Source organism: Crocodylus siamensis, chromosome 4, assembly GCF_052110815.1.
Source record: "Crocodylus siamensis isolate JL-2025a chromosome 4, ASM5211081v1, whole genome shotgun sequence".
Lineage (NCBI taxonomy): Eukaryota > Metazoa > Chordata > Crocodylia > Crocodylidae > Crocodylus > Crocodylus siamensis.
The window spans coordinates 144,467,091-144,486,036 of NC_143398.1; the positions used below are offsets into that span (position 1 = coordinate 144,467,091).

Sequence of the window (18,946 nt, forward strand, 5' to 3'; positions counted from 1 at the left end):
GTTCTACTAACTTGCGATGCTTCACCATATAAAGTGGGGGATGTCCTCAGTCACTCACAGAATGATGGGCACAAAGCACCTATCGTCTATTAGTAATGAATTATAAATAAGACTGAGATGAATTATGCTTAAATTGATAGAGGAGCTCTTGCCGTCATTGCTGGGATTAGGAAATGCCATGATTTTATTTATTTATATATATATACATATATATATATATATATATATATATATATATATATATATATATATATAGCCACAAATTGACAATTGTGACAGATCATAAATCACTGCTTGGATTATCCACCAAGAATGAACCAATAGGGCCCCATGCCCCTCCCCACATCTGGCCCTGCTCCACCCCCCTCCCCACTGCTCTGTGTCCGCCTGGCCCTTGTCCACCTGCCTCCCTTTCCCTCCCTCCCTGCTGTAGCCTACCCCTCCAGCTGTTCTGAGGGACAGGCTGCTGCTTGGGCAGCCGGGGTGCATCCCCCACTGCCAAACAATTTTGACTAAATGTTATGTATTTATGAAAAAAATTAAAATGGAAGAATATCAGAATCGAAATGGATTTTCAACTTTTCCAGCTCTAATCATTGATTTGTTTATGAAATATGATTTATCATGTTAAATCATGTTGTACTGCTTCAGCATACAGACAGAATGGGTCACATAATTTGAATACTTCTGGTAAGAGTTTCTAAACCAATAATAATTGGGGTTCAAATTGGGTGAAAGTTCCTAAACATTCAGAATGTCTTCCAGGATCTTTGAACAGGAAAGAGGAACATAACCACCTCAGCGGAAATGTCTTAATTTAAACATTGATAACTTTAAACATTGAATGTGGCTTCAATTTATTCCCATTCCCATGTTCACCTCAATCTGCTGACACCATTTAGTTATTTCATCTCATTCAGTTACAGTAGGAGAAAATCTGTTTTCTGGTTTTTTTGATTTGGCGGGGGGGGGGGTTACCCCATGTAAATATAATGAAATGATGATGACTGAAATCAATGTTGTGGCCAAAACTCAAGGTGTGGGACCTACTTAATGTAGTTTGGATTCTCTTTTGTGAGCAATACCTGAATCCTTCTTAATGAACAGAACTCTTTAGTCTGACATCCAAGGTTTAGCCATACCAGAGCTCAATATGATCTTTTTTTTATAGAAGCAACAGGGCTTGACACAGCCAGGTTTGATTGATTCATAGGAATTTAGGAACTTACATATGGGATGAGATCATTGGCCTATCTGGCTTGGGGTCTCTGACCCTGAAAGTGGCTTCTGGTATATTACATGAGAAGATTGGCAGAAGTTCCTCTTCCCAGCATCAAGAATTATGGAATAATCTGTACAGAAAAGACTTTTTTTCTGTCTATCAAAGGTTGTTTTTTGTCCTGAAATATGTGACTTTGTGTCCTTTCTATTTATTTTGTAATATTTTAATCCTATCTTCATATATGTAACTGATTCTTTTTTTTAATCTAACTACAATCAATAAGCAGAAGCAGTTTTCAAGTTAATTATGCATTGTGGTCAGGGCTTTAAAATACCGTTTTACCTTACGCTCCTCTGTCCAGACCTTAATGCTTTCATTTTCATAAGAGTAAGTGGCCCTGGGTCCTCTGGGTGCTCATCACTTTCTGGAATCAGGCCCCAAATACACACACAAACCTGTGGTTTAAGAATGTGTTTTGCAAAGGAATGTGAGTGCTGAAAAATGCACCCAGTGAAATTTGCAAAAGGACAGAAGTGCCTAAATACATTTTTGGAAACTGAGTGTCAGGGTGGGTCACAGCACAATAAATGTCTGATTGTATCACGACAGGTAATGCCAAGCTACCTGTAATCTGGGTAACACTAAAGGCAATGACTTAGTTTGGGCTTCAGCCCCACGGAATTCAGAGTGAATTCAGCTGCAGGGTCAGTGCTTTAATTGCTGCATATAGCATATATAATGATAGTCAGTAATCTGCCAGGACATAAGAAGCAAGAGTACTTTTCATAATTGGTTTGGTGGCTTGGTCTGTGTCTTCTATGTAAGTGCATATATGACTTCATATAGTGTAGAGGGAGGTAGTTAATCATGTTAGATTAACATGATTGAGTCTGCATTCAGACTGATGGCAGGGCAGTGTCGCACCTTTATAGACTAATTAATTCAGAGATGCATACACTTTCATAACCAACAGCTCATTTGGTCAGGTGCTGTCTGTGAATTGGTCTATAAGATGCAACTCTGACCTGCCTTCATATAACTTAGGTCATACTGAAATATAAATGAATCGTAAATGTGTGTAGCCTCCTATTATATTGGAACACCTTCAGCATCAATTATATTATAATTGTGTTTATGCCAAATACACTTTTAAACACACTGGAGTTCGGGGCTCCTTTTGATCTGTATTATGGTGTTATAGTATATCACAGTAATGTAATAGGTGGTAAATAAAACCTGCAGCCCACATGCTTATTTGATGTTCTCCCTGCACAATGTTCAAATACGGGAATAATTTTATTCTGGACATATTTTGTTTAATCATATTTCAACCTTTCTTTGAACCCCAAACCACAGGAACTGGTTTAGGTTATAAACAGCTTTTGCCTTATGTAGTTTCTGGCCACAACTTTAACAGAGCTGAGTTTTTTGATCTATGTTTAGTCTTGATTCACTTCCAGCTTGCCCTTGGCTTGTTCTAAGTCTTATATTTGTAAGGATTGGTAAATCTATGAATGAAAGAAATCTCTGAATTTGGCCCTGGGCCCTCTGGTATTGATATAATTATTGGTAAATCTCTTATCATTAATGGCAAATCTCTAGTATTTATTGGTAAACTATTGGTAAGTCTTTTACCATTGGTAAATGGTAAATCTCTGGTGTTAGTGTAATTATTGTCATCTCTAAATCAGGATCAGGGAGCCCCTCAAGCTTAATATTCTACAGCAACATAAAACTTTTTAAATTTGTATTGACTTCATTCCCTCCCCACTTGGCTCTATAGTTCAGATTTGCTCATTTTGAATTCCTACCATCTATGACAATGACATAAGTCCCACAGCCATTTATTTTCTTCTCTCATTCCTGCCTTTCGGTTTTTATCATGTTCCACGCTACATGTAAAATACCTTCCCAAACCTGTTGGCTAAATGACATTTCACTGCTCCGTACATAATTTTACTTCTGCCATATTTCTAATAAAAAGTGATTAAATATGCTCCTAAATAGACACAACGGAATAACTAAGAGGGGTTTCGTGATCTACCTGAGCTATTGTATGATCCTGTTAACTTATGCTGCACTTTTTCTATACTCTAGTGTTAGTATATATGGCCTGGACTTGCAGTGTGCCATTCAAATTCGTGGACAAGCTCTTCAGGAGCAAGGCTATGTCTTTCAAGGATGTTGGCATGTAATTACCCTGGCATGTTAATACCTGATCTGTTTGTATGTTTTTCCTGAAAAGCCCTTATTCATACTACAGGCACTCAGACTTAAAAAAGAGTTATGACAGTGATGGTGATGATGATAACGAAACCTTCAACAAGAATAATAAAATTTAGCATTGCCATGTGTGACAGAACACAGTGATCCTCTGTGTAATATCCATTTATCACTGATACACTGGCCAGCCTGCAGCATATATACAGAGAAACTCCTCATAAGTGCTGGACACAGACAGGGTAAAACCCAGAAGCAACCTTTCACAGAAACATCTCATGGTCTCTATTTCCTCCCAGAATAACATCTGTTGCTTTTGTACAGTCAGAGTTGTCACAGCATGTATCCTTTCTTATTCACTTTCTTTTCCTTCTTGGCTCACAGGTAATGGTTGAGGTGGATACACACAGGGTAGAGAATCACACAGTCATGAGGGAATTCATTCTCCTGGGGTTCCCAAACCTGCATTAAAATTGCACTGGTGTTTTCATCTTCTTCTTTGTCACCTCCCTGCTATCATTGACAGGAAACATGGTTATCATTGCTGTGTTCTGGTTTGACTCTCGCCTCCACTCACCCATGTACTTTTTCTTCTGTAACTTCTCTCCGTGATGGAGATCCTGGTCACCACCACTGTGGTCCCCAGGATGCTGGTTGATCTGGTCTCCACACACAATACCATCTCTCTTGCTGGCTGCCTCACCCAGTCCTACTTACACTTCTCTCTGGGGTCTACAGAGTTCCTCATTCTTACTGCTATGGCATTAGACCGCTATGTGGCAATCTGCCTGCCTCTACGCTATGCCACCATCATGAGCAGTCGTGTTTGCAGCTGGCTTATTGTGGGCTCTTGGTTGACTGGGTTCCTTTCCATCATTTCACCAACCATTCAGAAAACTCATTTGAATTTCTGCAGGGAAAAAGTCATCAATCATTTCTTCTGCGACAGTGCACCACTGCTGAAGCTGTCGTGCTCAGAAACACGGCACATTGAGGTCACTGACTTCTTCCTCTCCCTGCTTTTTGTTGTAACCACTTTGCTTCTGATCATTTTGTCCTATTTCTTCATAATCATTGCTGTCTTGAAGATTTCCTCCTCTGATGGGCGTCAGAAGGTTTTCTCCACATGTGCCTCCCATATCACTCTTGTAGCAATTGGATATGGTAGTACCCTCTTCATCTATGTGAGGCCTAATAAGAGCCAGGCCTCAGATGTCAACAAAGTTGTGGCCCTGATTACATTTGTTGTGACACCCTTTCTGAACCCCTTCATTTGGACTGTCAGAAATGAGAAGTTCAAAGAGGAATTCAGAGACTTTTTAAAAAGGAATACGTTCTTTCTGCAGAACACCGAAAACCTTGGATTAAAAAAGCATGAGTTGAATGTGAAGAGGAACTTTCTTTAAAAAAGTGTTTCCATTAATTCCTTTGGAAGTGTTGGAAGTAATAGCAGGGGAAAATGCTTCTGAATGTAGCAGACTTTTAATAAAGGAATTAAATAAGTTCAGTAAGATGGAACTATATCTACACAGTCATTTTTCAGAGTAAAACAAATGTAAATTGGAAGGAAACTACATACATTTTTTCTGGTTAGTCCTACTTTCAATTCTTGTCCAAAATATTTTTGCCTGAAAACATCTTCCTGAGAAATCTTGCAGAAGGAAAGATTTTCCTGAAATACATCCTGCATAGGATATTTGGCATTTGTCAGAAATGAAGTTTTTTTTGTTTGAAAACTAAGAAATATTCCAAAAAAACCCTCTGAAATACCCCAAAAGGAGCCTCTTCTGATATATTGTCAATTCCTCCACGGCTGAAACTGGTGGCATTGCAGACACTGAAGTAATACTAAAAAAGGGATTCTAATGTGGGCATTGGGGTATAACTTGTATTCTTTTACTAACCAAATTTAATAAATCCTCTGACCTTATTCAAATAAATGCCAAATTTCATATTATCTTCAGTGAAGACAGGATGTCATCCTCTGCACTTGAGGCTTCTGGTAAAGCATACATTTCTAAGTAGAGTGACCTAGCCAGAATACGTTTACAGCTGGTCCCTAACACTTTCATAGATTTCATAGACATTAGGGCTGGAAGGGACCTCAGAAGATCATCGAGTCCAGTTCCCCACTCAACGGGGTCATAGGATCCCAGCAAGAGAAACATCCAATTTACTCTTGAAAGTGTTCAGTGTAGGTGCTTGAACCACCTCTGATGGCAGGCTGTTCCAGACCTTGGGGGCTAGATTTACTCACATAATATTAACATATGGATGCACCTTTCCCCAAAAAATCAGACCCTCAAAATTGGGGTGCATGTCTGAAGAGGGAAACCTAAGAGTTTTTTTGTCACTGGAACAGAAAGATGCTAGCAAGAGAGGTTGGTGCTTCTTCTGCCTTAGCTAGCAGAAGGGATACAGTCGTATGTGAACCCTCACACTGTTGGCTGAGCACTGTGCCTGAAGCAACAAGTGTGCTACTGGTAGTATCTTGATGAGGTTTGTGGTCTGGACACAACACTTTATTTTCAGGAACTTACATAAATAACTACTTGCAGTAAAGAACAAGGTTAGGTCCCAGTCTTGCTACTGCCTTTGCAAGGGGCTGGGACCTAACCTTGTATGATGCAGAGTAAGTCCTCCTGAAAACAGATCTGGTACAAAAGCTCGATTCACCAATCTAACCTAAATTGATTAAGGTTGAGCGCACATTGATCCAGATCTATCTTAGATTAGGTTCTGCCATTTTTAAGCCAGCCAATGTGTGCCAAACTTCAGTTCTGCAATGGGTATAGATTGATTTCCAATCACATATATCAGCAAAAGTATAATGTCTTTACCTAGCCATAGTATCAAGGAAGTGTGGCATCCCAAGAGAGAGTCAAGATGAAGCAGCAGGAATTTCCTTGTGCCACAGCAGTAAGTTCCTGCTGCCTTACCCAGACTTTCTACAGGGATACCACATTTCCTGGACACTCTGTGGTTTCAGGAGAACTTACTCCATGTCACACAGTCAGCCATGACTCTGGAAAAATCTTTTTTTTTCCTACATTCTGCCTTTCAAAAATAAGGCACATTATTTGGAGGATGGTGTATGTAATAAAATAGGATATTAAAAGTCTGAAAAAAAATGTCATTAGCCTTTTTCTTCCCATAACTACAATCCTTGCATAGCCTAACTATTTAAAAACTACTAGCGAACTTCAATGAAAATGCTAGATTCAGCATTGGAGCCCGTGACTTCTGAGGGCTCCATGGCATATTAACAATGGGATACAGAGATTGAAAAGCTTTCTAGTTTACCTGGTAGGAGAACTTATTTGAAGAGCTCTCCCTTTCTTTGTCACCCTTCCCCCTTTTCCCCTTTTCTCCTCCTCTTTACCTGTGCATATGGTTTAGAAGCAAAAGTCCTCAATAAAGCAATAGATTCTGTCAGAAAGGGGCAGACGAAGGCTGCTGTTCATGTGACAGAAAATGTGAAGGCCCCTATCATAGAATCATAGAAAGTTAGGGTTGGACGGGACCTTGGGAGGTCATTGAATCCAATCCCTAGTACCACTATGTTAATTCCAGAGAAAATCAAGACCCTTGCAACATCTTCCTTTGACTGACTTAAATGTAGAAAACCAGTTGGTGAGACTGGTTGCACAAGGTGATCTCCAGAGGTCTTGTCAAGCCCTACTTTTCTATGATTCTTCAAGAAAAAAATCAGGCATCTCAGCCAAAGATTTAAGACATTTGGCAGATTTAAGTGAGGATTATCACCCCTCTTTTGCAGCTGGGAGTATTGAGATGCTGGTTGTTTGAAGTGGCTTGTTCATATTACAAAGTTGAGTCATTTAGAGGCCCCTTTGCTGGCACTTTGAGCAAAGGGGCCCAGGTTTGCAGGAGGCAGAGGTGAGATAAAAAGCATCCAGCCGTGCACCTTTCAGTAGTTAGTTTTTAAAACAAAGAAGGCCTCACGTAGGCTGGCATTTAACAATGCTGTCAGAACAATGGAGAATTAGAGAGCTAGAATTAACTGTGCGTGGCCAATGCACACTGTGAAGGTGGAGTTGCATCAGCCTTTGTAGCGAGTGCTATCTTTCAGTCCCAAGAGGTTCATTAAGGACTATCTTTGAAACACTTCATTAATTTTGTTTCACCTGGAACAATTATTTTCTTCTTTTGAGACATCACAAAAGTTTGCTGCTCCTCTTTGTTTGCTTAGCAACAAGTGTGAGTTCATGCTTGGCACTACAGCTATGGATCAGTCTTTCCCAAAATAAAAATGGTGGCTTCTGCACAAGAATGTTATCCATATAAACCAAGTTCTCTCTGTTTAAGGGAAGCTTTCTGGTCCTTTGAATATATTTAAGATCAACTGAGGGCATTTCTATACTGTTTCTGTGGTGTTCACATACACACCCTGTCCACCCTCATCTGCTCCATGTACATCAGTCCTGCAAATGAGGCAGTGAAGGGCCTTGGAAGGTGCCACTCTCAAGATATTGATCTTCAAGAGCTTGAACTTGATGGGAGATGATGCTCTCAGAGTGGTTTCCCTGCCTCACCTCTGGGATTGGTCTTGTGCAGTGGAGAGACTAATGAAGAACGTGGCTTCCAGGAGCGCTACAGCATTGGGATAGACATGCCTTTAGACTCCTTTATATGCATTTGCAGGCTGACAAATGAGCATAAGCAGTTCAATAGTCAGAATGCTAAAGGCCTTAGCTAACCTACTTGGCACATAACTTTTGAATTTGGATTGCTCTGGTTAGGAAAATGAGCATAACCTGGAGAGGAGAGAGTTTGATTACCTGACTTTCAGAGAAGAAAGAGTTTCAAGACACAGCAAAGAGATCGGGGGGAGGGGAGGAGGAAAAACAGGTTTTTTATTTTAAATAACCTATTTAAAATGGAAGGCCTGTACACAAAAATGGTGAATACTGGATAGAGGCATATCTGTAGCAATAGGAATTAGAAATTTTGGCTCCAAGACTATATTTGTTTGAGAAAGTTGTAGAGAAAAGCCTTAGCCTGAACTAGCAAAGAGGATAGTGCTATATATAAGCATCCCTGGCATATCTTAAGGTGCTGCTACACATTACGCTTTGGCCATACTAAATCTGTTGAATATTATGAGATGTTAAAGTTGGAATGTGTTCACTTTTTAAGGTTTAATACCGTCTTTGACCTGTATCAGCAGCACAGAGCCAGTAGGTAGAGAAGCATGGGGGCTGTGGCTTCCTTCTGCAGGCCTTTTTGGTTCCCTTTTTATTCCAGAATCAATCCTTTAAATGTAGGTAAAATATTTTTATTTGAAGTAAAATAAAAGAAAGAAAAAGACCAAAGAATTTCTCACGTGTTAATGAATTGCGATTAGGTTGGGGGCAGGGGGGAGGGGAGATCAGGTCAGCAGGGGTCATGCTTGCTGGGGTGGGGAGACTGAGGCCCAACAAGCCACCAACAGTGGGGAAAGGTGTAGGCTGCCTGGGACTGGGGACCTGAGCTATGGGGGTGCTGCCTCCAGAAAGAAAAGGTGAGGGTTGGCTAGGATGGGGAAACTGAAGAATGGAGAGCTGGACATGGTGAGGAAAGGTGAGAGGTGACTGAGACAGGGACACTGAGGCATAGGGGGCCAGCCACAATAGGGAAAGGCAAGGATGGGCTGGGCCAGCTGGGATGGGGAAACAGGCACAGGGGCCAGCCGTGGGTGTCGGGGAAAGGCAGAGTCTGGGAAAATTAAGGTATAAGGGGCTGGCCACTGTGGGGAAAGGTGAGGGTTGTTTGGGATGGGGAAACTGAGGCACAGGGAGCTGGCTGCATTTCCCTGTGTCCGGGTCACCCTTCACTGGCCTGTGTTGATGTCCTGGCCCAGAAGGCAGGCTGGGAGGGTGTTGGCAAGTGTAGAGTCCCCAAGCTGAGCCCAGCCTAGCCCCTGTCAGCCTTCCCTGGAGACAGCTGAACCTTTCACACAGAGCCAGGCAAAAGCCAGGGGAAACTTCAATTAACTGTGGTTATTCAAAATTAATTGCAATTTTCCCAGGTTGTCTGGTCCTCTTTTCCCCAAGCACTGACAGCTTTCCCCTAGCCAGGTGGCTTGATAGAGGCTATGGTTGCCCTCCACAGTCCCCATTTTCCCATCCAGGCGCGAGGTGGAGGAGAGGGCTGTGTGGCTAGTCCTGATCCCATGTAGTGACTACCTGGTTCAATAAACATAGACACACATGAATGTGAAGAACTAATAAAAACTTTTTTGTGTGGAGCAGCAGGCAACCTCTGAATATCCTTAGTCTCTCCCTCTCTCTAAGGGCCTTGTTAGACATTAATTTTAGGTGACTCCTGGAGCTCTTAATCCCTGGATTGTCCGCACATTAACACCTGAAACAAGTTTTAAGCACTCTTTAGGTAACTTATTTATGTCGTTCCAGGGCAGGTTTCTCTCTAATCCGTGTTACCCAGCTCATGATCCATCAATGTGTGGCCACTCCATACAGATGAGCCACCCAAGTTATAGTCCCCCACCCTCCCAGAATGCAGTGTCCCCTCCCCCAGCTTCCTGCTCTGTGTGGACAGACTTTCCACTCCCAGAACTCTATTGCCCAGGGTGCAGTTCTGGCACCAAGCCACCTTCCCCTCCACGTCCCCAGAGGGGTGATCTTCCCATCCCTAGGGGTGCAATTGTGTGCAAACAGCCAGCTGAGCACATGCCAGCTGTGAGCACATGCCAGCTAGAGGCCATGGATAGGTCCAGGAGTGGGATCTAGGAGGTTGGGGGAACAAGGTAAGGGACTGAATTGGATCCCGCTGAGCTGGGGCCTCCTTCATAAGACAGGGGCAGTAGCTGCCCCAAAAGTTTCTCCCCTCACCTCTCCCAGCTGCCAGCCGCCTCAAGGAACATGACCAGCATCTCTTACACTCCAATCCCAAATCCCAATTTGTTAAAACAATAGATCTTCTGTAATTTACTTCATCTTTATTTTTTTAATTCTTTTAAAAAAATTATTTTTATTTTATCCTTTCACCACCCTTCCCCCACCCCCATTTCCTTTCCACGTCCCATTTCATTACTTACTTCCAACACATTAACTTTCTGCTCCCGCTTCATGTGCCTCCCCCCCACACCAATCTCTCAGACCCCTCACCTACAGCAGGGATAGAAACTTGTCCTGGCACATGAGCCCTGTAGTGGCAACTCACAGCTGTAGCTCATAGTCAGGCCTCTGCTTGCCAATCCGCTAGAGGCAAGTCACAGCTGTGCAGGTGGAGACTGTCAGAAAAGGTTTTCAGCCTTAAGGTGCAACTGCTTCAAACCTGAGCTAGTACTAACACCCAGCAACGTTTGAACAGCTGAAAGTGCGATGTGTTACAAAGCCCTGAGACAGCATGACTCTGGAGCCTGGTTTTTAAGCACACTTAGCAGGAAAGAGGAAGACCTGGTTTCTAATTCCTGTTCTCAAGATTATTTCTTCCAATGACTGTTTAACATACAATGTATAAAAAGACTAGAGCTTGGGACCCAATCCAAGGCCTCCTTACACCAGGTGGGGGTCCTGATTACCAGGCTATAGAACCATGCTCACCTCTGCCTTCTCAGAATAGCCTGTAGTCTGGTCATTATGGCAACTCTGCGAAGGTTTGATATGGGTCTTTCAAGAAAGCTGTGGACCAAGATTTCCTGAGAATGGCTGTATGTGAGATGTCCCTTGGGAACACTTCACCACCCCATTTCCATGTTTGATGCATTTGTGTGGGAGTAGGGAGGCAGAGCAGGTGCCTACTTCACATACTGGACTTAAGAAACAAAGCATGATTTGCTTTAGTAGGGAATTCAGGATGCTCTGGACTGTGATGGCAGCTAAGCATGGGCTTTCCAGATCTCAGCTGTGGATGCTGGCTATTACATTATTTTAAATCCTATTTCCAGAGCCTAAATCATGTTTCTCTTCCTGCATTGTATGAATAAGTATGCCCTGCTGAGGTTGTAATTGCCACTAGATGGCAGCATGCCTTAAAGTTTAGCTGTGCAGCATTAAGCATATTCTTGCAAATCCAGACTTAACCCTTCACTTCTAGAGATTTTGTGAGTCTTGCACATTGCTTCATCTTATCCCATTAAAATACTTTGTCTGGTATTCCCTCCTCTTTTCTTTCACTGTGATATTACCAGTCTCCACCCTTCTCTGTCAGACTCAGTGCCTGTAAAATACCATAGAGGAGACATTATTCTTCCTGGATGCTAACAGCACTCAGTGTTACAGAGCCACAGGATGTGTGTAAATATAATTTATACCCACTATGAGATCCCTGAACATTGTCAAGATATTGTAATATCAAATAAGAACCTGGCCCATTTCCTGTAACAGAGTTCAAATTTAGGAATTCAGAATCCTTTGTATTCTATAACAATAAACACACTTCTGGATTTGGACAAATATAGTCCCGTGATACTACATATACACATCATTTCTTTATCATATCCCCTCACTCAGTCTTCTCCTTTCCAAAATGAAGAATCCTTGCCTTTTCAGCCTCTCCTGGCAGGGCAGCTGTTCCATACTCTCAATTATTTTTGTTGCCCTTCTCTGTACCTTTTCTAATCCCATGACATCCTATTTGAGACCAGAACTGCACACAGTATTCAAGATGTGGATAGGTTCAAATTTCTTCTCTGTAGCAATTTAATCAAAAGACTCTTTAGTGCAAAATACATTAAAAAGCCATCCCTGGAGCAGGACCCATAACCCAGGAAGTCCCTCAACCTTACAGGGGAGTACCAACCACAGCAGCCTAAAAAATCATGCTCTTTGGGGATGTCCCAAATGGCCTTGGCTCTACGTAGACATTTGCATTGCACAGGTAATAGAATTGCACCTTGTTGTAAATGCCAAAACTGCCACTTACATAGTTGGAAAACGGTTTTCCGGGCATATAAAGGGTAGTATAATTCTGCATCCTCTGTGAGCGCTTCTACTTGTGCTATTAATGCACAGTAAGGTTACTGTGCATTAAAAATGGAGCAGTAAATTGCCCCTGGGGAAAGGGTCTACACATGTGCTGCCTTGGGAGCAAATTTGCTCCCGATTGGAACAGGTGATACCAGAAATGCTCTTCCTGCCCCACTCCTTCTCCTCCCCCTGCCCCACTCTGCACCACTGCAGCAGCCAGGGAGAGCTTCAGGCTCTCCTGGGTGCCAACCTGAGGTTGGCAAGGGGCAGGGGGGTGGTCCCAATCCCCACATGGGGAGAAGATCTGTCCTGACAGCCAGGACTGCTGCGTCCCAGCCACATGGGAATGGGCCCAATCCCCACGTGGCTGGGAGAGGCATCCCTGCAGGGATCCTGTCTGGCAGCCACATGGGGATTGGAAGGATCTCAATCCCCACATGGCTGGGAGAAGCATCCCTGCCAGGCAGCCTCACCGCCAGGCAGGGACACTCTCCCAGTCACTTTGGGATTGGGATCCTCCCAATCCCCACATATTTGTTCCTGCCAGGTGGAGATACCTCTCCCCAACACATAGGGATCTTGTCCTGACTCCACTTGGCTTGGATGCAGCAGTCCCAGCTGTCGGGACAACTCTCCTGGCCATATGGGGATCAGGATGGTACCAATCCTCACATGGCAGAGAGACAGCTGCCCCTGCAGCCAGCACAGCTCCCACTACATGGGGCTTAGGCAGGCAGCAGTGGGCCCCCTGCTGCCTGGGCTGGCCAGGGAGCAAATCGCTGCTCCCAGACAGCATCTACAGGTGTGCAACTGTGCAGTAGCCAATGTGCAGTTAATCCACTACCTGAATTTTCAGATAGTAGATAACTGTGCATTAGCCTATTTTACTCTGCAGTAGCTTAGCACATGGTTAAATAGTGACACTTTACTGCACAGTAAGTCTACTGGGTCTAAATTTACGTGAGACGCTTACTGTGTAGTAGCCTAATAACACTGCACAGTAACACGAGTTACTGCACATTGAATTAGTACTTGGTTAACCAAGTACTATACTTAATGTGCAGTAACTAGTAGGTGTATACAAAGCAGGCCCTATTCGATTCGGGTTTGACCCAAATCAGGGACAGTGATTTGATTCGTTGTTTCAGATCACTGATCACTGTCCCTGATTTGATTCAGCACAGAGCACTATAGAAACTATGCCCCCTATCCAACCACAGTCAGCAGTGCTGATATTGTCACATGGCCCAGTGAGGTCTGTACATCTACATGCTGTGCTCTGCCAAGGAGCAGAGCCTGAGCAATCTGACAGTGAGGGGCAGGGGTAGGGACGGGAAAGGGAAGAGGCAGAGACTGGGGAGTTAGGGGAAGACACAGAGATTGTGGGGCATGAAGGGAGAGGGCCAGAGGTTGTGGGGGCAGGAAGGCTGCAGGGGGAAGAAGTGAGGGGGCAGAGGGCAAGGGGGCCAGGGGTCACACATGTAGGACCCTGCCAGCCATATAGCCAGCATAGGCACCCCTTCCCCCACCATGTGGGTTCCTCCCTCACCGTGTGAGCAGTGTGGACACCCCCCACAACATGCACTGCCTCTACCCCAGAAATCAAGAGCAGAAAGCAGAAGGTAGAGGAGAAACCCAGAGACCCTGACAGCAGCAGCTTGAATGGTGGGGAAAGTAGTGGTTTGGTGGGAGCTCTCAGGTATGGTGTGAACCCTTCATAGGGCACATGCTGCTTGCAGACTCTCAGTTGAACATCCCTGGACTAGATCAAAGGCAGGCACAGATTGTAGTCCTGACACCAGGCTCCCTGCAAGTGAGTGTACATGTGTGGCTCAGTCATGGAAGCCAACTGGTGACATTTATTATTTGATTTATATCAAAGGCTCAGGGCAGTTTACATAAGGGAACAGAATAGCTTATAAACCAGAGAGGAACAACAGAGCAAAACAACTTAAAAGGGAACTAGAGTGGTGCATAGGGTGACCATACATCTTATTTTTTCCACAACAGTTTTGTGTTAAACACCTGCTTCACACATCCTGCTGTTTTGGACAAATGAATAGTTTTGTCCTACTTTTCAGCAGCGCACCCAGGACTGGTGTTTAAAACAAGACTGTCTTGGCAAAAATGGGACTGTTTCAATTCTCACCTCAGCTCTCTACCATCCATAGCCCCTCTGCCAATTCCTGGGTGCGCTCAGCAGACACAGGAGCTCAGAGACAGCTGGGTCTGCCGGGGGGGGTGGTGTCCTGCTTCGAGGTTCAGAAAATATGGTCATCCTAGAAATGAGGCTCTCACTCTCATTCCTAATTTCATGGTTTTATGCACTGAGAAAGAGTGCCATTTGGATGAGATTTTTCATCGTCCTGACTGTAGAAGCCCAAACCATGCTCACAGGAATGCAAATGGTAGTGAAATACTATTTGTATATTCTGTGTGAAAGTCTGTCTATTTTTGAACCTGTCCTTTGTATCACCTTCCTGTTGCCTTCCCTCCCCCATCCCCACAGTTCTCCCCCAGCTCTGGTTGTATAGACAGAAACAGGAATCAGGGAAGATGTTTGCAGGAAGCAATTGTGTGAATGCAGGTTTGCATGAGAGCCCTCAGGGGTCTGGATTGGAGTCTAGGTTTCTGTCCTACCAGCAGGGTTTTGCAATAACTCAAACAATCCTTGCTCCGAGACAGCACTGGATACAGAATCATTGCTGAAGTCTGTGTCCATTTGTGTTTAAATAGTAATAGTAGCTGACCAATTAAACAGGAAGGTGACTATGGACATGTCTACACATGCTTTTATGCACACCTAAATTTAATGAACATTTGCCTAATGCGTATTAAGGCAATTTAGGCATGCGTCTACATGTGCATGCACTAAGGCGCATTAATGTGGTATGGGGACCAACTCGGGACTAAAGGTAGTCCCAAGTCAGTTGACATACACAGTGCTAACGTACCTTAGTGCATCTATATGTGTATTAAGGTACTTTAACTATTTATACATAAATTTGATACCTGCTTTTGCAGGTATCAAATTTAGGTGTCATTAGCCTAAAATCACCATTTTTAGGGGCATTAAGGGTGTACATGTATAGATCCATGCCCTTAATGCACCTTAAAAATGGCCAATGCACCTTAAATCAGCACATGTACATGCGTCCTATATGGCTATAGTTATAAAACTGGAACTATATGATACCAGAGGTCTAAGCACACTTATAGGGTACTAATCAGTTAGTTCAATTAACACAAGCATACATAAATAAGAAGAACTAACCCAAAACTTTAATAGTGAAACAGTAAGCAACTTCTGTACAAACCTTTGTCTTTTTTCTCAATACCTAGCTTCCTGACTGAGGGACCGGGTCCCAATTCCCAATTCCCTCAGTTTCCTGTTAGGGAGCATCTCTAAATTATAACTTTTATTCCCACATCTTCCCTCTTAATAACAGTTACAAAAATATATAAATACAAAATTCAATTAAGACCCATTTACAAAGGGGAGGTGACTAGGATGTCATTCTCAAGTGAGTCTTTACTACTCACTTTCCTATTCCATCTCTTCTGCAGTTCTTTTTGCAATTTTCTCTTAGCCTTTCAGGAAGTTTCACTTTCTTTCCAGGTTTACAAAGTATCAGATCCAATTTGTGGTTTGTTTTTGATGGGAAGCTTTTTTTCCAAGTCTTGATAGACTTGTGTCCTTATACTGGGATCCAGCTGACTGGCATTTTTGGCAGCTGTGCTTCTGCACATACCACAAAGTTCATTAGATACAGACTGTAAGTTGATTTCCTCTTTTTGCATGATAACATTTGCATTTGTGTTTCCAGGTACATTTCTTCCCAGATGGACAAGGTTGCTTCTTGCGTGCTGCACCAGTTCGTTTCTTTCTAAGAAGACTGTCTACATTTGGGCCATGATAACCAAGAGGACCATCAGGACCATGAATGTTGTCTTCTTATATTGGAAGCACACAATTAGATTTTTTTTTCTCTCATAAGCTGTCAGATCTATTGTTGTCACCTCTCTAGGTACCATAATAAATAGGAATACTCTGTTTCTATATTGGATTCTAGTGATACATCTACCTTTCACTGGTATATTTTGTCCTGAATATCCAATCACTTTGACATTTGTTGGACTCAGTTTTTGTCTCAATGGGCACATCAACACGAGATGTTTACTGTGCAATAGACTAATTAACTGTGCAGTAAATGTCTTAGTGTGTATTCCCCTATTAGACTGGGGTAAACTAATTTAGTCTATAGCAGGATAGAACTTGCATTTACAAGTACTATCCTGCTGTGGAGTAAAAAGCTTTGCAAGCAGTGGATGAGTGGGTGCTGCCTGGGCTGGCTGGGGCATGAGGATGCTTTTGTGCAAGGGCTGCCTGTAGGCTAGCCCATACTGCAGTACTCTTATACCCCAGACAGCTCCTCCATATCATACTGAGCTGGGCGGAGCAGCCCCAGGCTCGCAGCGTGATCCCCCAGGCCTCTTGCCAGCTGGGGCTCCTCTAGTCCACTTTTATATGCTGTGTTCCTTGGCACATGTTCAAACAGTAACAAACTCTGAAGTTTATTGGTCCAAGGTTTATTGCTCCAGGGCACACATTCAAATGGCATGCCTGGGAGCAATAAATTCATAGTTTCATAGTTTCTGTTGCTTCTCTTGGAAGCTGGTTCCAGACCAGTGCCGCATAGAGGGGGAGGATCACCTTTTTTGACCTGCTTGAAATGCATCTGTGGATGCATGACAAGGTATGGTTGGCCTTCCTGACCACATCCCCACACTGCCAGCCCATGTTCATCTTGGAGTCCTTTTCCACCTCCGTGCTGACAAGAGGGGAGTTCCCCAACCTGTAGGTATGGTGCCGGTTGTTCCTCCCCAGGTGCATCACCTTGCACTTGTCTGTGTTGAATCCCATCCTGTTCTCATCTGCCCACCCCTGTAACCTGTCTAGGTCTGATTGTAGCCTGTTGCTTCCTTCTAGTGTGCCCACGTCCCCCCACATCTTAGTGTCGTCAGGAAATTTGAACAGGGTGCTGGAGCAATAAACTCTGGGGTTTATTGCTTCTCATTAACTGCATGTGTAGATGCACCAAATTTCAATTTTCTATATTCATACTCTGGTAAAACATTAATGTGAGCTTCAGTGTCCAATTTAAATGAAACCATTGTTCCTTCTATTTCCACTGGCAAAATCCAGTCCCTCTAATTTTATTTTGATTAATTCTACCATAGCTATATTAAATTCTCCTGTTACGCTCTCAACTGTGTTGAGGCTTTTCTTGTCTGGGATCTTCAGTACCTGGAAAAATGTTTTCTTTTGTTACAGGTAAAAAAAGAGCTTTCCAAATGCAGCACCACATTTAGGGATGTAGTGAGTATGGTCGGTAAATAGCTGCATTTTTGCTCACTTTCTCCCTTAGCATTCTCCTTACTGATAGAAAATCCCATCCTGTGAACTGGTGTTGGTTGTAGCCATGTTAGTCTATGGACAGAGGCCGAAAAGTTTCTTTGGGTAAACACACTATTTTTTATTAGACCAACTAATAAAAAACTAATAAAATTTCCATCCTGTGAGGTGGGTTTTTCTGGTCACATTCTTTCATGATTACTGCATGGGTGACCTTTTGATCTAGGCCTTCACGCTGCCTATACACATACTTGGGTGGGGAAGGAGGTGTTAATTACATGTTAAATACATGATGATGAGATTAAAACACCTCAGCATCATGTATATTAAGCCCACACCCCATCCCTCCCAGAATTTCCAAATGACTGTGTGATGCTTTAGGTAAAGTTCATTCAATGAGTTTAAGTTAAAATGCCCCTGCGGCCATTTTGAAACTTGGGGGTGGTAAAAGGGCTGAGGTATTGCTGGGGCATTCTAATTAGAGTGTGCAGCAGAACTGATTAATTGAGTCTTCTCCAGTGTGTTCTCATTAGAAAGTAAACCAGCACATGTATAGGCAGCCTCAGTTTCTGCTGCCCGGTACATTTGGATAGTCTTTTCTCAGAGCAAGGGGGCTGGACCTAATGATCTCACAAGGTCCCATCCAGCCCTAAACTTCTGTTAATCTGTAAAGAAGTCTCCCTCTTGCAATAGCCTGCCTTGTAAAGCAGTGTCTGCAAGGCGTACCGATAATCCTGTGTCTAATGTCATGTATGGTACCAAGAGCATACCAATAACCCTGTGTCTAATCACAGATTGTCAAATTTGCAAAAGTATAGTTCTTATTCATTCTCCTTAGTTCATTAACATACCAAACTACACTTTGTTCTGTTGTTTGTCTGCCCATAAAATAAACCTGTATGTTTCTAAGTTCCCATTCTTTTTTTGGCATGAAGTGTTAGCAGATTTGCCCGTCACTTTGGAGTGCACTCATTTATTGGGGTATGTTTTGGGGGTCTCTGTAATTCTGTCAGTATGCTGCTTGTGTTACTTGTGTTTCTATATGGAGCTGTATCTCTCCCTTCTGCAAGTCCACATCAGAAGATAAATTGCAGATACAGGCAGACCTGGACAGCCTCGAGAGTTGGGCCGACCAGAACCAAATGAAATTTAACACTT

The 18,946-nt window shown here is 43.1% G+C and overlaps 1 pseudogene; it reads left to right on the plus strand.

Moving 5' to 3' along the window:
- The first annotated feature begins 3,958 nt into the window (after positions 1-3,958).
- LOC149866693 (olfactory receptor 6V1-like) lies at positions 3,959-4,848 on the plus strand (annotated as a pseudogene).
- Positions 4,849-18,946: the final 14,098 nt, after the last annotated feature.